This window comes from Salvelinus sp. IW2-2015, linkage group LG7 (assembly GCF_002910315.2).
Source record: "Salvelinus sp. IW2-2015 linkage group LG7, ASM291031v2, whole genome shotgun sequence".
NCBI classification, from domain to species: Eukaryota; Metazoa; Chordata; class Actinopteri; order Salmoniformes; family Salmonidae; genus Salvelinus; species Salvelinus sp. IW2-2015.
Window position 1 is genome coordinate 27331028 of NC_036847.1, and position 19474 is coordinate 27350501.

At 39.9% G+C, this 19474-nt stretch overlaps 1 protein-coding gene across 1 annotated transcript in view; it reads left to right on the top strand.

Moving 5' to 3' along the window:
* Positions 1-16279: 16279 nt before the first annotated feature.
* LOC111966747 (uncharacterized) overlaps positions 16280-19474 on the top strand; it is an 18323-nt gene continuing 15128 nt past the window's right edge. Inside the window, exon 1 of the mRNA XM_070444579.1 lies at positions 16280-16330. The gene's annotated coding sequence lies outside the window, so the exon portion shown is untranslated. The remainder of the gene's footprint in view (positions 16331-19474) is intronic.

Sequence of the window (19474 nt, forward strand, 5' to 3'; positions counted from 1 at the left end):
ACCCATACCGCCACCTAGTGGATATTCTTCTTCTTTTATGGTATATTGGTGATTGCACAATTTAATGTGCATTCCGCCACCTACTGTGCGGGATGGAAACATGATTCCCAAAAAGGAACAAGATACCAAAACAACTACCAAACTACCAAAAAATAAATTAAATAAACTAAATCAAACAACTTTTATGTAAAAAAATATATAAAACAGATCTCATTCCTACACAGGCTCAAGGGGAACCTGAGAGGGCGGGTCTTCCGGCGCCATTACCCCTTTCAAGTCTTCAGATGTAAAATCCTTAGGTCCCAAAAACCTTTCTGCCGCAGCCACAATAATGACCAGTTTCTTAAATGTCTTTGAGACTTGTGCCATACAGTTTATAACTGTGGCAATGAATGCCACAAAATCCACCTTTTTAACACACAGGGTATCTTTTGCCTTGCAGCAAACATTTACTACAGGCTGTGGTGCGTCCACTACCATATCTTCATTAGCATCACTAGTTTTCTCAATTATTTTAATCACCTCCTCATAGGAGATTCGATTGACTGCTCTAACTTTTGCCACCTCAATCTCCTTCACCCTTACAGGGCACTCCAGGAACTCAGGATAATGATCCCGACAACAATTGCAATACCGTCGTCCTTCTACACACCGTTCTTCAATAAATCAAATCAAATTGTATTGGTCACATACACATGGTTAGCAGATGTTAATGCGAGTGTAGCGAAATGCTTGTGCTTCTAGTTCCGACCATGCAGTAATATCTAGCAAGTAATCTAACAATTTCACAACAACTACCTTATACACACAAGTGTAAAGGAATGAATAAGAATATGTACATATAGATGCAAGATGCAGTAGATGGTATAGAGTACAGTATATACATATGAGATGAGAAATGTAGGGTATGAAAACATTATATAAAGTGGCATTGTTTAAAGTGGCTAGTGATACATTACATCAAGATGGCAGGATGCAGTAGATGGTATAGAGTACAGTATATACATATGAGATGAGTAATGTAGGGTATGTAAACATTATATAAAGTGGCATAGTTTAAAGTGACTAGTGATACATTTATTACATCAAATTTTTAATTATTAAGTGGCTAGAGATTTGAGTCAGTATGTTGGCAGCAGCCACTCATTGTTATTGGTGGCCTTGAGATAGAAGCTGTTTTTCATTCTCTCGGTCCCAGATTTGATGCACCTGTACTGACCTTGCCTTCTGGATGATAGCGGGGTGAACAGGCAGTGGCTCGGGTGGTTGTTGTCCTTGATGATCTTTTTGGCCTTCCTGTGACATCGGGTGGTGTAGGTTTCCTGGAAGGTAGGTATACTCTGTTCTCAATATACTCTGTCTGTCTGCACACACTTGAAACATGGCCAAATCCTTTACAATTCTTACACTGCAATGGTTTGGGTACGAAATCTCTTACAGTGTATCTTACATAACCAAGATTCACATGCGTAGGTATTTGCTCTTTATCAAAAAACAACAGGACTGGCAAACTTTCTTATTTTTCTCCATTCACCCAGCGGGTCAGACGCCGGGCACCAATCACACCAGGAATTCTCTTCAGGGATTCAACCTGAACATCTGTTGTCACCCCTGAAATGACTCCTTTGACTGGTGCTCTACTTCGAAGTTAAAAACACAAAACTTCTGTTGTCCGGATTATTTTGAAGCTCACTGCAATCTTCCTCTGTTCTTCAGAAATACAATGCATCAAAATAAGACCACTCCTGGTCCCTCTGACAGACTCCACTTTTCCCAGCGCATACTTCAGCATTTTTGACACCTCAAAGGGGTCTCCCACGTATGCATCCTTACTCACCAAACACATCCCAACAAGAAGTGATTCATTATCATTCCTACAAGTATCCTCCAGTCCAATTTTAGACAATTTCCTTTTTGTTCCATTTTTCGATACGACTTTTGTCCATTCAGAACAATCATCTTCACCAACTTTGCTCGACGCGCTAATTGATCGAACTTTTCATCCACTTCCACCATCTTTCCTCAATTGACACAGTCCTACCATTATCATGTGCCCATCCACCTAGAGGATCTTGCATGAAATTAGTAATTAAATCTTTTTTGCAGGCCAAATTGATAATCTAATTTTATGGCCTCATTTTAAAACCACAAAATGTATTGATAACTGTATTGTCCTGCAAATGATTTCTGAAAGCCAATTGAACTATATCTTCCAAGGGAATTACAAAGACTTATGGCACTAAAACTCGAATATGGAATGTTTTGCTTATAGCAAAGAGTTGCAAAAAGTGTGCTTAAGCATTTCTACATTTCCACTCATATGCCTACCAGAGTCACTGCATTCCAAAAGTACAATAACTCTACACGTGATTGGAGTAACCGGAACTTCTGCTCTGTAAATAATCAGAACAAACAGAACTGCTCCCAAGTTCAAATATTGGCAGAATGCATGAGTTGTCGAAAGGCAGCTACGGGCAGCTTACTCAGATTTATTATAACAAAGATGAACATGGCAAATACAATTTAGAAAGTTAATTTAAAATACATATATGTTAGGGTTTGTTTAGATAACAAATAGCACAAGATCAATGTTCTATACTATAAACAGCCTATTGATGATAAATGCATAGTTCAAGTGATGCTCCAGAGCTTTAGTATAATTTCAGCCAGGAGTTTTGAAAGTAGTGCTCACAAGCCAAAACCGGTTCCCAATTCATAAATATGTTACACATTTTTAAGTGCTTGGGATCCCTGACTGCATCTTTAAATATTCCTTCTTTCATTTGAAATATCTTGGTGTCACGGCTGTCTTCTTCCTCCTCCTATGAGGAGGAAAAGTTTGAAGGATCGGAGAACCAATATGCAGCGTGGTATGTGTTCATCTTGTTTTTAATAGAAAGAGAACACTTTGCGAAACCAATACAAAAACAATAAACGACGACCGTGAAGCTAAATAACAAATAGTGCTGACACTAAACACTACACATAGACAATCACCCACAACCCACAATACAAAACAGGCTACCTAAATATGGTTCCCAATCAGAGACAACGCAAAACACCTGTCTCTGATTGCGAACCATATCAGGCCAAACACATAGAAATAGACAAACCAGACATACAACATAGAATGCCCACTCAGATCACACCCTGACCAAACAAAACATAAAACATACAAAGCAAACTATGGTCAGGGCGTGACACTTGATTAGCTCTTACATAAAGTTTTTTAATAGGGGTTGCATGAGGTCTCCTGTGTGCTGTTCAAAGCATGCCTTGCGGGATGTCAAAAATCATGTTCACAGTGCGACCACAGAGGAATCCAGTATGCAAAGTGCACAAAATAAGAAAGCATCAAGGACTAATACAGCATACTCTACATGGGGTAATGCAATTTTTTCAGACCATAATTACTGTGTTAATTAACAAAGTTCATTCTTGCATGCTTTGGCTACAGTAGTGGGAGTGATTTGGCATGTCTCCAAGGAATTTAATGGAGGACAATTGCCTTATTGTGGCAGGTCCATGGATGATGATCCACATTGATTAGCTTATAGAACCCTTTGTCTTGATTAACTCTTAGATGTTAAGTCCCTTTATGGGGGACTTTGAGCGGTTCCCGGACCGGTTCTGACTGACATTTTGATCTACAAAGCGCTCTGTGAACGTCATAGGGTCCTGTGCCTTATAGTGCCAGAAAGCCCCATTGGTCTGCTCTCTGCTACCACTCTCTCATAGAGATGACTTGAAGTGTCAGGTTTCAGACCCCACATTTGCATAGGGAGTGACGTGTCAAATTATCTGGCCTATCCAGACAAATCTTTTATTTGCTCTTCCTCTGAGTGACATAGCCCAGTCTGGGAGACGGCTTATAAAAGGGGACAGTCTATCAAATCCAATAGTTGTGGTTTCATCTCGCTGTGATATTCAGCTGGATTTAGATCTCTCAACATGAAAATATACTAAATTGTGTCATAGAATTGAAAGAAGACCACCTTCTCCTGGTCACTGATGGACGAAATCACTTTCTGCTTAAAGCTGATGTTATAACAAGTCTGCACAATTTTGAATAGCGTCTCTGCATTGCTCAGTGGACATTTAGGAGAAAATTCTCAGTCTTCAGTTATATGACATAGTGCTAATATTGTACGGTTACTTAGTAGGATCGTATTAATTTTACAGTTATAAGAAAGGTTTAATCTTATAATAAGTTGCTTATAATTCGATTTTTACTATATTTAGAAAGCATTTAAGGCATTTCAGGCCTTATTACTAAACTTTTCTTGTAATAGAAAAAACATCATAAATGATTTTTCATATTTTCATAAAATTTGTACTATGTATTTGACCTTGTGTCCTCAAAGGTGAGTACACCTAAGAAATTAATAACTTTTTTTTGACCAGAAATGTGAGTTCCTGACCTTTCTTAAACTATGTATCATTACCAGTTATTGTTTATGGCCATCTCATAAAAAATTTAAAAAAAATCGGTATGTCTATTTAGGCGGAAATCTAAATCTTGCCGTCATTCAAAAGGTTAACAGTGATCCACTGTTAGGATCATTATACATAATATTATGTGATGTCATTGATCTAAATGAATCCAGCTTTCAGGCCAAATAAAAAACTCTACATGATCATAGATTTATTTGGTGATATGCTGTCAATTACATTTTAGTTAATTTTAAACGTTTGTTAATGATCATATTGGCCATTAAGTATTTTTTCTTCTGTCATATTAAGTAATTTAATCCAGTAGTATAAATAAAATTCTTTAAAATAAAGCTGTTTATGCTGTATAACAACTTAATATCAAAGTATGTAGTCAGCATCATGTGTCAGGTATTTGGATTACTAGTAAACCACTAAGCAAATAAGCAATGCTTCCAATGGTTCCACATATCCTACATTCACATCCTGTTTCAATCCCAACCACACCTTAGGCATCATGAGTTTACCTCTCACTGCAGTTTCTCATGGCCTCTTTGAGATGTACAGTATTGTCATCAAAATCTGTCTGACAAAGCAAAGCTTGTCATCATGTTCTTATTTGAACATTTTCAGAGAGAATTCAAGAGATTAGCATGAGTACATCAGAGATGCTCTGACTGTTGACAGAGTGTTTTTGCTGTGGTTGTGTGTTTGGTATTCGAATAGATCCCTTTTTGACGAGTAAGAGATAGTCCCACCCCTTTAAGAACAGGGCTAAACTCCTATGTGCATATTCTTAGTTGAGCAGGTTGCAAAGCAGCAAGTTGATCTCCAATTTGCTCCCACTAATAGCTGGAATACTACAGACAGATTGTAAACACACTACTTTCACAGCAGGGGTGTGCTATTGCTGCTATTACTTGCCATAGGATTTGGCACAAGGTAAGACATAGCCTCAAATACTTTTAGCTTTGAAATGCCATTGGTTTAGTATAGTCCATTCCTTCTCTATAGCTGTTTTTTAAAAAGTTGTATCAATTAGCTTTGCTTCAAATTATATTAATTTATATAAGATGAGTATCCTAGTTTATTGATATTTATAATCATCGCATTTGAATTCATCTAACTTTGTTGTTGTATTTGGAGACTATAGTATTGTGATACAAGAATGAAGTATCTCATTACAGCATTGATGTTACGAACATATGTTGCACACACACACACACACACACACACACACACACACACACACACACACACACACACACACACACACACACACACACACACACACACACACACACACACACACACACACACACACACACACACACACACAGATAAACAGTTTCTTCTGCAGGTTTCAACTGCGATCAAGATGGGCAATGAGCATTCCAAAAACAAGGTATGTTTGATAATAGCCTTCTTTGACAACATGTACTTTGAATGTTGGAATACAGGGGAAAGAAGGCTGGTTGTGGCATTTTACACCCAATGGAAGTGTTTGCTGTCTAATAATAGTAGTTTCACGTTTCAAGTTACAGGCAGTAATATATTAGAGATATTACGTGTGCATATGCATCTAATACTAATTGATGGTCCGTACAAAATGGAGTAACGATGAAAGTGATATGATGAAAACAATGATGACAAGAGTAGCTCATGTCAACCATCTTTCTTCTCATAGGCTGAGCAGGCTCCAGAAAAGCCCCTGCATGGAGGATTGAATGGCCATGCTGTAAGCATCTCATCCAATGGCCTGGAGAATGGTGTGTCTATGAGTGATTTGATAGCCATTTATCCTGTTGTCACCTGATTGTTACCCCATGATCAATAAGGCCCAAACTGTGGGCACAACTGATTGCAACACCTCTGTCTATGATGTCTATCATGGTAACCAAGTTATTTATGTACTACTCCAATGGGATGACATGACACAAACACTATCCCTTGTAATCAATCTTGAATTGCTGGATTAGTCTGGATCAATTTCCAAGTCTCTCATAATTCTCTGTAAATACAGCCGTCTGTCAGTGCTATTGGGCGGTGTCCAATGTTAACTATAGGCGTAGCCTTCAACATAGAGGATGAACAGATGTTTGATCAGTCCTTGTGTATATTGTCTCACTGGATCAACAGTTTTGTACAAGGATTTGCATGCCAAGTACATATGTATTTTCTTTAAGGGCGATAATATTGATATTGGTCATCTATTCACTCGCAAGTGAGCAGCTAAAGCCACTGTTTCCAGACTGTGTTTGTTTCACACGACTAGCCTGTGTGTCCCCAGTAGCACGTTAGTTTTACATACAGCACAAGGAAAGGTTTTGCTTGCATTTAGCTTAGGCTAATGAGCCTAGCACTGCATTGATTAGTCATAGAGGTAGTATCATTAGGAAACTCCTTTGGTAAAGTTGCATACCATTTCCTACACCCTCCCATGTTCTACTGAATTACATGTTGGGAACTAAGATTAATCATATGTATCCTCTTAGATGTAAATTCCCCCGTTTTGGGGACCTTCTTATTTTTTTTTTATTTTTTTTTTTAATTTAACCTTAATTTAACTATGCAAGTCAGTTAAGAAAAAAATGTATTTACAATGATGGCCTAACCCGTCCGAAACCTAACCCGGACGACGCTGGGCCAATTGTGCGCCGCCCTATGGGACTCCCAATCACCACCAGTGTGGTTCTGGTACCGGTTCCGATCACATTTTTCGCTTATAAATCGATCCGTGGACACAGTAGATCGAAATGGCTTTCATTCAGCGATTTCCCCGGTTCCCACCGACACAGTAGTATTTTTTTCCGTGCATATGTGACGTAGGATATGTCATTTGAAACCCCTTGAAGCTGGGATATGCCTCCTACCATTTCATTCGCACTTCCAACTGTCCATCAACTCCTGGCTGAACCCTACATCAAAGCACATAAATGCCTGCAATCGTTACGTCGTAGCGCAGCAGGAGAGAGTGATTTATTCACAGTAGCACATTCAGAGATCGATTTATAGCCATTCATCGAAAATAATTTATAGATTTTACAAAAAAACACAAGATTAATGAAAGGCAAGTTCATGAGTGTTCAGGAAGCCAATCTAGAGCTCTGTGAGACATTCACAGTAATGGAGGGAGACGTTTTGATCAAGAGAGACCTATAGAAAATATGCACATTTTCTCTAACATTAAACATACAAATTTGTATTTTTCCAGTTAGTTATAAGGAATGTGAAATTTTATAGTTAGTCATTTTATAATTTGATTATGCTATATTTAGAAAGCATATAAGTAATTTCAAGCGTTATTCATACAGTTTTGTTGATATAAATATTTCATATTTTTCATATTTTTATCATATTTGTACTGTGTACTTGAGCAATTTATTAAAATAAATACCAGAAAGCTGAGATGTTAACCTTTCTTTCAGTATGCAGCATTACTAGTTATTGTTTATGGCCCTCATGATAAATAATTACTTTTGGGGATTACATAGATTACATTTTCAATTATGTTTAGGTACATTTAACTGGCTAATTTCCATTACCGGACATTAAAAGGATAATAGTCAGGTATTGCATGATGCCTGTGTACAAAGGATGAATCATATCAAATAACTTTCTTTGTCACACCAACTAATTGACTTATATCTTGCAGTTACCAGTGAAGCAGCTGTGGAGCAGAACAGTATGCCTCCCTCACTGCCTCCCTCTGAAGAGTCAGGTATAGTGGAGGCAGATGGCAGTGGTCTTGGGCCTGTGGTGGTGGAACAGAAGTCTGCCATCAAGAAGGTTCCAGAAGTGGAACCAGAGATACAGAATGCTAAGACTCAAAACACACCGGAACCGGAACTGGAACCAGCCACCCAAGAGAAGGAGGAGCCCAAGAACAGTACGAATGAAAAAGTGAACATCTTTGAAAATCTGTTCAAGAAGAAAGCTAAGCCTCAACCCACCCCCAACCCGGATCCAGCCCTGGAAAAGGAGGAGCCCATAAAGGAGAAGATTGTGGAGGAGATCGAAAGTTCTGCGGAAGATCAGAAAGTCCCTGTGGCTGTGACCGATGGGATCCAAGCTGTAAGTATCTAATCAGTGATCCCTTCAAATTGGGTTGGCATTAGTTCCATTTCAGTTTCACTCAGTGTACTGATAATTAATTAATGATCATCAGCTCCTAACTTGAGATTTTTACATATTGAAATCGAAATGATTTTGGTTATTCCAATGTAGTTAACTACGGATATAGCCACTGTCATGTGAGGTGTACTGTGAATTGGTAACTTTGATTTATAGTAATATTGCATCTGTTGCGAGAAAAATTCACAGGTCATTCTTCACTTTCCAGTGTATAACAAAGCCTATTACAGATCTAACAAACATCCCCGTTGATTCTTATTATAAAGGAGACAAACAAAGGCATAATTTCCTTGCAATCATCCATTGAACTGGATTGGAAAATATTGATGGCCTCACATTTGTTTCCAATGCAACTTCCATTACTGTCTGATTTTCTTGTGGCAGATGCCATTAAAATTGCCACTGAAACCACTGAAGAGCAGCCAGAAACCACTGAAGCTCACCCAGAAACCACTGAAGAGCAACCTAAGGACAAGAGTGTCAGCCCACCTGAAGAAGAGCCTATGGAGGATAGTGTCAGCCCACCTGAGAAGGAGACAACAGAACTGGCCATTGGTGAAGAAGTCACAGAGGATAAAACTTTAGAGGAGAGCACTGCACCTGAAGACGAGCTGGAAGACATTGCAAGTGTTAATGAAGATACAGCTGCTGTAGAGTCAGCAATGTTCGAAAAACTTGAATCTAGCCCCATAAGTACTGTAGAGCCAAAGGTGAAGAGTGTCAGCCAACCTGAACAAGAGCCTGAGAGTGTAAGCCCACCTGAAATGGCTGAAGAACTAGAAGAAATGAAAGAACTTCTTGAAGATGTAGCTTCTATAGAGTCAGAGGAACCTTAATCCAGCCCACCCAAAGTAGAAAGCTGCCACTATCCTTACTTGGTGTCACGCCCTGACCGTAGATTGCTTTGTATGTTTCTATTTTTATTTTGGTCAGGGTGTGATGTGGGTGGGCATTCTATGTTGTAGGTCTAGGTTTTCTGTTTCTATGTGTTTGGCCTGGTATGGTTCTCAATCAGAGGCAGCTGTCTAGCGTTGTCTCTGATTGAGAGCCATACTTAGGTAGCCTGTTTTCCCGCTTGTGTTTGTGGGTGGTTATTTTCTGTTTAGTGTTTGTCGTCACCTTTCAGAACTGTTCGTTTGTCGTGTTATTGTTTTGTTAGTGTTCATATTTATTAAAGAAACGTATTTATGAATACTTACCACGCTGCACCTTGGTCCTCTTCTCCTTCTCCCGACGACAATCGTTACACTTGGTGTTGCAGAATGATATTACTCTAAGTCATATTACTGTAAGGAATATTCAAATTAAATTAAATTTCATCAGATAAGAATGGGGGATTTCCTTACAATATCAACATAACACAAAACAAAACAAGATATTTGAGTTTGCTGACATTTCTCAGAGCAAAAGAGACAGAAGTCTCCAACATTGCTGAATATCAATGAGTGTGGGTGGAACCAAGCATTAATAAAAGGATGATTGTTGATGGTGCCTCGAGTAGGCAGAGGCATGGTTGGAATTGTGCTTCAATCTCAATGCTGCGTCTAACAGACTCATTGCTAGCGTATCAGCTTCATTGCTAAAACACTCACATTTCTGAGGGTTCATTCTTCGCGGTTGTCTATAGGAGCCACTTGCTGAGGTAAAGGAGGATACAGAGACTTCAAAGGAGCGTCCCAACCCTAGTCCAGAGGCAGAGGAGGTCAAAAGCCCCAAAATTGCTGAGGAAAGCAGTCACATTCAGGAAAACCAAGAGGGAGAGAGTCAAACAGAAGATAATCCAGTTATGAACTTCTTCAAAACACTAGTAAGTAGAATTTTTCTTTGGATATTATTTGTATTGTTTAAAGAGTTGTTTTAACAGTAAGGTCCATAAGTGAATAGATATGCACAAAATATTTGATATATTTGCCTCATGTTTGTTTTAAAATATGTCTAAAAGTGACACTACTTCATACATCTGTAAATTTATTTTGAGAAAAAATTATTTCAAGCCTTTGTAAAAGTCCAACTGTGAAACCACTACAAACACTATTGAAGAACCATCATTTATTTGGTATGGAAAAGAAAGGTTGCCATGCTGTCATAATTCCAAATATGCCTCTGAATAGCAAAACATTTAGCCTAATGCTTGATTATGGATTGGTAATCCTAATCTTCTGTTGTGAAGTAGGGACCACAGATAATTAAATGAGAAAACAGTTGTCCATCAGTGATGTCATTGTATTTTACGACTGTATAGTGCTGTCAGTGATCATTGTGTGTGAAAATATGTGTAGAGGCAGCATGAGGGCGTCTCTGAGAAAGAGTGACCACGTCTTGAAGGAATGATTACACAGGCAGCTATTGTCATTTCTCTTCATCATGCCTTCTTTTGGAATCATGCCTCCATAAAGAGTTAACATTGGCCCAGCCCCATGTTAATCAAATCCTTTGAACATGCGGGAATGTGGTGGTCTTTTGTTCAGCCTATAGTGTGAGCTCACAAGGGAGGCCTGTGCCATTGGAAGTTGAGATGCATGAAAATATAGCGAGGGAAGGCCTATGCCATCCCCAGAGCACAATGGCCATCCCAGTGAGAGAGCATGTACTGTATGTGCTTTGCCAGGGACTTCTTTGTGTGCCATCAGTTAGACAACCGTAGATGTCAATGGCTACAGTGCCTTCTGAAAGTATTCATACCCCTTGTCTGATTCCACATTTTGTTGTTACAGCCTGAATTCAAAATTGATTAAATAGATTTTTGTGTTTCTTCTCACCCATCTACACACAATAGCTTATATTGACAGAGTGAAAACATGCTTTTAGAAATGTTTGCAAATGTATTGCAAATGAAATACAGAAATATCTTATTTACATAAGTATTCGCACCCCTGGGTCAATACATGTTAGAATCACCTTTGGTAGTGATTAAAACTGTTAGTCTTTCTGGGTAAGTCTCTAAGAGCTTTGCACACCTGGATTGTACAATATTTGCCCATTATTCTTTGCAAAATTCTTCAAGCTCTGTCAAATTGGTTGTTAATCATTGCTAGACAACCATTTTCAAGTCTTGACATAGAGTTTCAAGCAGATTTAAGTCAAAACTGTCCACTCAGGAACATTCAGTTTCTTCTTGCTAAGCAACTCCAGTGTAGATTTGGCCTTGTGTTTTAGGTTATTGTTCTGCTGAAAGGAGAATTCATCTCCCTGTCTGGTGGAAAGCTGACTGAACCAGGTTTTCGTCTTGGATTTTGCCTGTGCTTAGCTCCATTCCATTTTTTATCTTGAAAAACTCCCCAGTCCTTAACAATTACACGCACACCCATAAGATGATGCATCCACCACTATGCTTGGAAATATGGAGTGTGGTACTCAGTAATGTGTTGTATTGGATTTGCCCTAAACATAACACTTTGTATTCAGGAGAAAAAGTTAATTTCTTTGCCATATTTTTGCAGTATTACTTTAGTACCTTGTAGAAAACAGGATGCGTGTTTTGGAATATTTTTCTTCTGTACAGGCTTCCTTCTTTTCACTCTGTCAATTAGGTTAGTATTGTGGAGTAACTACAATGTTGTTGATCCATCCTCAGTTTTTTCCTGTCACAGCCATTAAACTCTGTAACTGGTTTAAAGTCACCATTGGCCTCATGGTGAAATCCCTGAGCGGTTTCCTTCTTCTCTGGTAAACGAGTTAGGAAGGACGCTTGTATCTTTGTGGTGACTGGGTGTATTGATACACCATCCGAAGTGTAATTAATAACTTCACCATGCTCAAAGGGATATTCAATGTCTGTTTTTTTACCCATCTACCAATAGGTGCCCTTCTTTGCGAGGCATTGGAAAACCTCCCATGTCTTTGTGGTTGAATCTGTGTTTGAAATTCACTGCTCAACTGAGGGACCTTACAGATAATTGTATCTGTGGGGTACAGAGATGAGGTAGTCATTCAAAAATCACATTAAACACTAGTATTGCACAAAGAGTGAGTCCATGCAACTTATGTGACTTGTGAAGTACATTTTTACTCCTTAAATTATTTAGGCTTGCCATAACAAAGGGATTGAATACTTATTGACTCAAGACATTTCAGCTTTTCATTTTTTATTAATCAAAATGTGTACAAACATAATTCCACATAGACATTATGGGGTATTGTGTGTAAGCCAGTGACAAAGACATCTCAATGTAATCCATTTTAAATTCAGGCTCTAACACAACAAAATGTGGAAAAAGACCAGGGGTGTGAATACCGTCTGAAGGCACTGTATATGACTAACTGAAAGACATCTGTCCTATGAAAATAGTAATTTCACTGTTCCCTGTGACTGTAACTCTCTTAAAATACTTTGATATTGCTGCTATCTACTGTAGGTATTACATTTAATTTGAAATATTTTTATGAAACATCACGATACACTTAAATGCTAGATTTGTTTTATAGGAAACAAAAAGTAGCTAACAATTTTGCCTGCCATCCAAGATTGTACATAGACACTCAATAAACACTGAGTATACAAAACATGAAGAACTTCTCTTTCCATGACACAGACTGACCAGGTGAATCCAGGTGAAAGCTATGATCCCTTATTGATGTCACTTGTTAAATCCACTTCAATTTGTGTAGATGAAGGGAAGGAGACAGGTTAAATAAGGATTTCTAAGCCTTTAGACAATTGAGACATGGATTGTGTATGTGTGCTATACAGAGGGTGAATGGGCAAGACAAAATATTTAAGTGCCTTTGAACTCGATATGGTAGGAGGTACCAGGAGCACTGGTTTGTGTCAAGAACTGCAACGCTGCTGGGTTTTTCATGCTCAACAGTTTCCTATGTGTATCAAGAATGGTCCACCACCCAAAGGACATCCAGCCAACTTGACGCAACTGTGGGAGAGGAGGTATTTGGTATTTGGTATTTTATTAGGATCCCCATTAGATGTTGAAAAAGCAGCAGCTACTCTAAGGAAGGGAGGGGGGTAGGGGTTCAACTCAATATTAGGAAGCTGTTCCTAATGTTTGGTATACTCAGTATATGTCTGCGTGTTACCTAGGTGACTCCCACGAAAAAAAACAAGCTAGAAACAGCCACCCCTGATGTTGCAAAAGACCAGGTAAGCATGTATTTTTATTTGAAACATAATACATTATACAAAAACACTAAATCCAATTCAATACAGATACAGTTATGCACAGAGTGTACTTAGTATACTGTATAGTCTACATGTAATGCTATGCAATTATTTGCCTTTGGTAAAGTCATCTAAAATAATAATGAAAACTTTTCATGACGCAGCCTTACTTTACCTTACTGCTTACACCAACAAAGATGAAAAAGTAACAAGTGAAAGACATCTCACTCTTACCACTTATCATCTTCATCCCATTGGTAACATAAGGCCTCATTCAACATTGCCGCTGTTAGCATTTACACTTGAATTCTATTCTGTTCCAGTAGCAACATATTAACCTACATTGAGAGGCTTTTGGATGATTGTGATTGTGACTGTTATTGAATTCCTCAGGAAAAAAATTATGAATTCAATCATTCAAAATAATTACATTTAATCCCAATTAAGTTAAACAAGTCAATGATTCTTGAACCTAAAACAAGTAGTTAGTAGTGTCAGTAGTCGTAATTGGCATACATCTTCTGCTGAAGACCAAACGCAGCTGAGAAGACCTGTGCAGGTCAAGGGGCACCTTCCTCAGCTGTGAAGCCTGTTGCAAAAGATGCCACTGCAGGTCCTCTAAGCAAGCTATTTAGACAGAAGATATATGATCTCTTCACGGAACCAGAATGGTGATTGTTCTCCTTTTTACCAGCACTAACTATTGTTTGTTGTTACCAAACATTAACAGAAAGAGGCCCAACCAACAACAACAACTACTGTGAGTACTAACTAAATAAATAAACATAAATAAATCATGTTTTGTGAGCTATTAACTAGATGTCGGTGATCAACTATTCCTATTTTCCATTGTGTGTCTCTCTTGAATAGGCTGCACAACTAGTGGATGCTCCAGCAACAGCCAAAGGAGGAATGTCAATCCCACCAGCCCCAGCCCCAGCCGTTGAGCATAGGAGAAACATTGAGATAAGTAAGCCCTTTGCGACTAGGAGCCCAGCCCCAGCCCCAGCCCAGCCCAGCCCCAGCCCAGCCTCACCCGCAGCCGCAGCCGCCAGCCAGCCCCAGCCCAGCCTCACCCCAGCCCCACCTAAGATGGAAGTTAAAGCAGAACTAGCTGCCAAACCTGTGACCAACACACCAAATGAAGAACCAAAGGGTGCTGCCAAAGAACCGAGGCCGCCAAACCAAAATCTGACCGCCCGTTCAGCAGACTTTTCAGCAGAAAGGTAAGGCAACTCCTGTAGTACAAGGCACTTAGAAGCATCTTTGGCAGCAGATATATTTTGTAAAAGAGAACATAAAACATAAATGGTGTCAGATTGTAACAGTTTGATGTGAATTTGAGGCACTGATAGGCCTCAAGTCTAAAATCAAGGTTAAGTCAACAAGTGGAGCCAGAGCCCCTGCCAAGCCTGCTGCAGCGGTATGACAATACAACATTCAGCCATTTTGAAGCTAACAGAGTTAAGCTCACTGTGACATCCTTCATTTAATTTAACTGTATTCAAATCATTGCATCTTGTGGGTACAAGATCTACATCATACAGACTGCTGCCCTTTCTCTTGAGCATAGCATCAATACAGATATCAAACAAAACAGTCTCTCAGAGCATTCCTGTAAATGTAAATCTATCCTGATACTTCCAGTGACATATTGTGACATTTCATGGAGTTTTATTGCTTAATTTTTCTCAATGTGGAATCAACACACTTTAGATAGTGCTGCATTTAGCTGGACTGATGGCATGACTTGTGGAGAATGGGCTGAGGTCTGCATCTATCCATTCATCATCTGTGAACATAAATAACATAACAGCATCCCAAACAACATGAGAAATCTACACAAATCTAATTCAGTCATTTTAACCCAAAGAAACAGCGACCAAGTATTCATTTCATACAGAAAGTGAATTACATTTTCATTCTGATTGTATGTGTTCATACAGAAAGTGAATTCGATTTTCATTCTGACTGTATGTGTTCATACAGAAACTGAATTAGATTTTCATTCTGACTGTATGTGTTCATACAGAAACTGAATTAAGTTTTCATTCTGACTGTATGTGTTCATACAGAACTGAATTAGATTTTCATTCTGACTGTATGCGTGCATGTGCGACTTGTGTGTCTTTATTGTGTGGTGAACTGTGCTTCTACACACCTATCCGTGCCTTGCCATGTAGGCCATACAGTAGAAGGTCTAGTTATATGGCACATGTTCAGATTAACATCGTTCTGCTCTCCTGTAGACGGTGGAACCAGTGGAGCCACAGCCGGTTGTGGAAGTACAGGTAAAAGGAGAGAACTCTTGGCATACTCCATCCTCACGTGCCATCTTTGTCTCTTTCTGTCTGATTGCATGGTGAAAATGGGTGTTCACGCTATCAGTTACAGAGGAGGCTGGTGGGAGGAGCTATAAGAGGACGGGCTCATTGTAATGCCTGGAATGGAATCAATGGAATGAGTCAAACAGTTGTCTCCATGTGTTTGTGTTTGGTACCATTCCAGTGACTCCATTCACTCCATTACAATGAGCAACTCCTCCTATGGCTCCTCTCACCAGCTCGAATTTGAGGCACTGGTTAGGCCTCAAGTCTAAAATCAAGGTTAAGTCAACAAGTGGAGCCAGAGCCTGCCAAGCCTGCTGCAGCGGTATGACAATACAACATTCAGCCATTTTGAAGCTAACAGAGTTAAGCTCACTGTGACATCCTTCATTTAATTTAACTGTATTCAAATCATTGCATCTTGTGGTACAATATCTACATCATACAGACTGCTGCCCTTTCTCTTGAGCATAGCATCAATACAGATACCAAACAAAACAGTCTCTCAGAGCATTCCTGTAATGTAAATCTATCCTGATACTTCCAGTGACATATTGTGACATTTCATGGAGTTTTATTGCTTATAATTTCTCAATGTGGAATCAACACACTTTAGATAGTGCTGCATTTAGCTGGACTGATGGCATGACTTGTGGAGAATGGGCTGAGGTCTGCATCTATCCATTCATATCTTTTATTTTTTTATTTTATTTTACCTTTATTTAACCAGGTAGGCTAGTTGAGAACAAGTTCTCATTTGCAACTGCGACCTGGCCAAGATAAAGCATAGCAGTGTGAACAGACAACAACACAGAGTTACACATGGAGTAAACAATAACACAAGTCAATAACATGGTAGAAAAAAAGAAAAAAAGAGAATCTATATACAATGTGTGCAAAAGGCATGAGGAGGTAGGCAATAAATCAGATAATTACAATTTAGCGGATTAACACTGGAGTGGTAAATCATAGATGGTCATGTGCAAGTAGAGATACTGGTGTGCAAAAAAAAGCAGAAAAGGAAATAAAAGCAGTATGGGGGGGGTGAGGTAGGTAAATTGGGTGGGCTATATACCGATGGACTATGTACAGCTGCAGCGTCGGTTAGCTGCTCGGATAGCAGATGTTTAAAGTTGTTGAGGGAGATAAAAGTCTCCAACTTCAGAGATTTTTGCAATTCGTTCCAGTCGCAGGCAGCAGAGAACTGGAAGGAAAGGCGTCCAAATGAGGTTTTGGCTTTAGGGATGATCAGTGAGATACACCTGCTAGAGCGCGTGCTACGGGTGGGTGTAGCCATCGTGACCAGTGAACTGAGATAAGGCGGCACTTTACCTAGCATAGCCTTGTAGATGACCTGGAGCCAGTGGGTCTGACGGCGAACATGTAGCGAGGGCCAGCCGACTAGGGCATACAGGTCGCAGTGGTGGGTCGAATAGGTGCTTAGTAACAAAACGGATGGCACTGTGATAAACTGCATCCAGTTTGCTGAGTAGAGTATTAGAAGCCATTTTGTAGATGACATCGCCGAAGTCGAGGATCGGTAGGATAGTCAGTTTCACTAGGGTAAGTTTGGCGGCGTGAGTGAAGGAGGCTCTGTTGCGAAATAGAAAGCCGACTCTAGATCTGATTTTGGATTGGAGATGTGTGATATAAGCTGGAAGGAGAGTTTGCAGTCTAGCCAGACACCTAGGTACTTATAGATGTCCACATATTCTAGGTCAGAACCGTCCAGGGTGGTGATGCAAGTCGGGCGTGCGGGTGCAGGCAGCGAACGGTTGAAGAGCATGCATTTGTTTTACTAGCGTTAAGAGCAGTTGGAGGCCAACGGAAGGAGTGTTGAATGGCATTGAAGCTCGTTTGGAGGTTGGTTATCACAGTGTCCAAAGAAGGGCCAGAAGTATACAGAATGGTGTCGTCTGCGTAGAGGTGGATCAGGGAATCGCCCGCAGCAAGAGCAACATCATTGATATATACAGGAAAAGAGTCGGCCCGAGAATTGAACCCTGTGGTACCCCCATAGAGACTGCCAGAGGACCGGACAGCATGCCTTCGCGATTTGACGCACTGAACTCTGTCTGCAAAGTAGTTGGTGAACCAGGCAAGGCAGTCATTAGAAAAACCGAGGCTACTGAGTCTGCCGATAAGAATATGGTGATTGACAGAGTCGAAAGCCTTGGCCAGGTCGATGAAGACGGCAGCACAGTACTGTCTTTTATCGATGCCGTTATGATATCATTTAGTACCTTGAGCGTGGCTGAAGTGCACCCGTGACCGGCTCGGAAACCGGATTGCACAGCGGAGAAGGTACGGTGGATTCGAGATGGTCAGTGATCTGTTTGTTGACTTGGCTTTCGAAGCCCTTAGATAGGCAGGGCAGGATGGATATAGGTCTGTAACAGTTTGGTCAGGGTGTCTCCCCCTTTGAAGAGGGGGATGACGCGCGGGCAGCTTTCCAATCCTTGGGGATCTCAGATGATACGAAGGAGAGGTTGAACAGGCTGGTATAGGGGTGCGACATCTGTGAAACATAAATAACATAACAGCATCCCAAACAACATGAGAAAATCTAACAAAATCTATTTCTGTCATTTTAACCCATTATCATCTGACTGTATGTGTTCATACAGAAAGTGAATTAGATTTTCATTCTGACTGTATGTGTCATACAGAAAGTGAATTAGATTTCATTCTGACTGTATGTGTTCATACAGAAACTGAATTAGATTTTCATTCTGACTGTATGCGTGCATGTGCGAATTTGTGTCTTTATTTGTGTGGTGAACTGTGCTTCTACACACCTATCCGTGCCTTGCCATGCAGGCCATACAGTAGAAGGTCTAGTTATATGGCACATGTTCAGATTAACATTGTTTGCTCTCCTGTAGACGGTGGAACCAGTGGAGCCACAGCCGGTTGTGAGAGTACAGGTAAAAGGAGAGAACTCTTGGCATACTCCATCCTCACGTGCATCTTTGTCTCTTTCTGTCTGATTGCATGGTGAAAATGGGTGTTCATGCTATCAGTTACAGAGGAGGCTGGTGGGGGAGCTATAAGAGGACAGGTTCATTGTAATGCCTGGAATGGAATCAATGGAATGGAGTAAAATACGTTGTTTCCATGTGTTTGTGTTGTGGTACCATTCCAGTGACTCCTTCCATCCATTACAATGAGCACATCCTCCTATAGCTCCTCTCACCAGCTTCCTCTGATCAGTTACAAGTTGTTCATTCATCTCAGCAATAAAGTGGCCCTAAAGGCAAACTACATAATATCTATTTTACAGTACCAGTTTTGGTACCTGAGTTGAGATTTTTATCACCCCTCTTATCTCTTTCTTATCTGTTTTAGTGGGTTATTTTCTGGTTCTTCCAGGTGGCGACTCTTGTTTCTCATGGCGTCTTACACCTTCCTTAATCCTGACAATGGTTTATAATTTAGTTTCTCTTTTGCTGTTTCGTAAAGAATGTAG